Genomic DNA, 3,796 nt, shown 5'->3' on the forward strand with positions numbered 1-3,796 from the left:
CACATCTCAAGGTTGCTTTTGGTTACTGTAGGTCTGTCTCTCAGGTCTGAAGCTGAGGAAATGTTGTGCCTGGAACACATTATCTTAACAGGTTTCTCAGATCCAACAGGCTCCAAAGCAGGAGCGCAGACAGCACCCCCTTCGTGCTCAGTGCTTGACCTACTGGGGGCATCACAAATCTCTGGCTGAAGGTAACAAACACTTCTTGCTTCTCAGCAGACTGGGGTTGTTTGGGTTTTCTTCTCCTCAGATCAGGCCATTCCTCTCTCTTATTAAAATCTGGGCTTCCAAATCGTATTAAATGATACAGAGAATAAATCCACAGAAGAATTGTCAAGACACCAGTGCTACAAGCAAGGAATTTCCTCCCTCCTTTCCTGTCTACTGACATCATCTGCAACTTGTTAGTTTAACAAATGAAGTTGGTACTCCTATTTAAATAACTTTGAATCAAGCAGAAGTATGACAGAATATGACTTTCAAAACAGATACCTTTGAAAATTACTTTCAAATACAAATTACCTAAGGATTTTTTTTTCCAGAAATTACATGGTGAGTGGAAGGTTGTGATTATTTTATGAAGTTATTTAAAGCTTTCCTCATTTAAAACTACTGGTGAACCTTTTATTCTTGGATTAAGAAGATTTGGATTCCCTTCTAGTCTTCAAAAGCTTATTTGGTTCATAATATATGGTAGCAGAGAAACCTTACAGCTTAAAAAAACCTTCTTTATTTCTCCTTGTAAATAAATGGGGTGTGGTTACTTTCATATGTGCTTTGCAGAAGATTTATCAGCAGACAGCTAATTCCCTTCTCAATCACATGGTTTTCTTCTTGATTATCTGTCAGTCATAAGATTTCAGTGTAAGGGAAGCCAAGATATTATTTAAAAACCTACACTTGTCTGCAAATTGCATTTGGCCTACACAACATAGGTCAGGCTGTCTGCTCCTTGCTAAATTTATCCAGTTGTGAGAAGGAAGAATGGCTAGCAACTCTGCATTTTATCTACACAGATAAAATGTGTCATTAAAATCCTGTATGCTCTTTTCCATTGCTGGGAATAAAAAGAATCAAAGGCATTGAAATGATCCAAGAGCCAACTGATAGTGTGACTAGAAATATAGCCAGAATTAAAATTTCATCAGGGATTTCTCACCAGTCAAAAAGCTTCAGTGGTGATAGAAATTCTTTCTTAATTGATATTTGATGTATCTATTTCAACTCCGAAGGATATGACTGTGTTTGCACAAACATTTCAAGATTTTGTAGTAACTGCAATGGTTTGGTTTAAACTCATAACCCAGACCTCATTTGTGAACAGAGGCAGTAAGAGGGAGTAGAGCTGAGAGAAAGTTCTGCTTCGTCCAGTTTACCTAAATTGTCATGGCAACTGTGTGTTACATGTCAAAGTAAGCCCTTTAATGTAAGGTAAAACCAGATAAGGAGTGATTCTGGCAAAATGCTTACCTGCTCTCTGAGACTTCAGTGCTGATCCTCAAGGGAAGATCTGCAGAATGACTTCCAAAGACAAACCTGTGAGTTGAATCCTTAATTCTGAAATTTAAAAAAATACATGCTGGGCAAAAATTTGCTTTGTACTGGGCCTTGCTTTTTTTGTTTTTTGGGTTTTTTTTGTTTGTTTGGGTTTTTTTTTTTGTTTGTTTTTCTTCACAAACCATAACTTACCTGCCTTGCTCTGTCCTGTCACAAAGATAATTATCTTACTTCCCATGCCCTTACTCATCTGTTTCATTTCTCATCTGTTGCCCAGGTAGCACTGTCTTGTTTTTCAAATGTTCTGAATATCTAATTAAAATTGGAGGAGTCAGCACAAGCTGACCATTCCTTTTGGAATTTGCTCCTCCAGTTTCAGGCCTGTAGAAAGGCATAAGCACCCAAAAGATTATCTTCCAATTCGCTTATCTTAAATATTGATTTGGAAACCATGAGTTAATGCATTTGTATATTCTAATATTGATAAAGAATGTAAGCTAGCTGTGGTTTGTCATATAACAATTAAAACATGGTTTGTATCTGCTGTAGGTTAGAACTCATAAGATTGAAAGAAGCCTTAAAAACTGGTAAGTGAAGTCATTAGTGAAATTCTTAATACAGATATTTAGAAGAATAAACAAACTGCTAATAAACTTGCAAAATGAAGGTTTTTGACTTATAACTAACTTGTTTCAGACAGTCTCTGAAAAATCTAAGTCACATACATAAGGATAGTTGATGTCAACTTATGGCCATTAATTTTCATTTATTAAGGAGTTGTCAGTGGTTTTTTCCATCATCATACACAATGTATCTAAAAAGACAAAGTAAATAGCATGAGAACTATAATAGAAACTGCCAGTGCAGTAGAGTTAGGTTGACTTTGTCCCAGTGCTTCACAGAAGATGCCAATATTGCTGGATAGAAAATATGTCTGTTATTCTACTTGTGTTAATTTAAAGTTATTCCTGTTTCACTGCCCTGAACTCAGATCAGAAGGGCCCCAGTCATATACACACTTTCAAAAGAAATAAAGAACTAAAGAACCAGCAGATAAAACTGCCTATTTCTAAATAGGAAGTGACGAAGTTACTGGAACCTTCCTCCACAGGGCTTATAGAAACCTGTAGCCATGCATGCTTCCGAACGGGAACTGTAAGGAGAAAAAAAAAAAAAACAAACAGCTGTTTAAAAGTGGAACAAATTTTTCTTTTTTCTTTCTCAGCAGCTAGCATTTCACTCTTGTGGCAGTAGCCAGTGTTGTAGCTTTGATATCTAATGACATGAGATAAAACGTGGTGGGACAAGTAGTACCTTTTACTGCTACCACAAGATGGCTTAACAGAAGTCCAGAACTATGTACTGCTTAATCTCGGGAGGACCACTGCCCACACTGGCAAACCCACTTTGCTCCAAGTAAATTGCTCATGCTGGGGCCTTATGTGTGTTGGGAGTCATGTGGGCTTACATGTCTTCCCTCTCAGGACAATTTTAGTTGCTGAAGGAGCTTATTAAATACCAAACACGAACAGAATCTGCGTCGTAACTGCAGAACGAAGCAGCAGAAGAGGGGGTCACTACTGCAGTGAGTACAAAAGTGGTATACACCCAGCTCAGAGGCCTGCTGCTACCTCACTTGTCAGAAAGCAGAACAAGTTATTTTTAAACGTGAGGCAATATATGGCTTCCTTTGCTGCGTTTCATTATTATTGCTGTATGATTTAATTCAAACATGGGCCTGAGACATCTGGACAGCCCTTACAGTTTTACCTGTTGCTGCCCATTAATGCAAATGGTTTTTATCTTTTATGAGATCGAGAATCAGAGGACTGGGGGGGGGGCGGGTTGCCAAGAGTGGGTGCCGTGTGAGAAGGCGCTGTTTGCAGCTGTGCCTCCGCAGCCAAGCACCGGAGTCGCTCCCCTCCCAGCGCACCGCCGACAAACTTCGACGCTCGGCGGGATTTGTCACCGTCCCCGCCGAGCTGCTCCGTGCGGAGCTCCCTCCCGGCAGGCGTCCCGCTCCCTTCGGCCTGTTTCCAGGCATCCCAGCCGCGCACGGCACGGCGCGGGGGGAGCCTCCCTGCGCGGCTCCCGCTCCCGGCTGTCCCGGACCCCGCTGTCCCGCCTGGGTGCGGCGGCGTCTCCCCGGCGGCAGGGAAACCCCCGCGGCTCCCCCTCGGCCTCCTCCGCCCCGCGGCCCGGGCGGGCGGGGAAGTGCCGCGCTCCGCCCGGCCCCGCCAGCCCCGGGGCGCCACCGCCCACCCCGCCCCGCCCCGTTCCGTCCCATCCCATCCCGTCC

The sequence above is a fragment of the Serinus canaria genome, chromosome 2 (assembly GCF_022539315.1).
Source record: "Serinus canaria isolate serCan28SL12 chromosome 2, serCan2020, whole genome shotgun sequence".
NCBI classification, from domain to species: Eukaryota; Metazoa; Chordata; class Aves; order Passeriformes; family Fringillidae; genus Serinus; species Serinus canaria.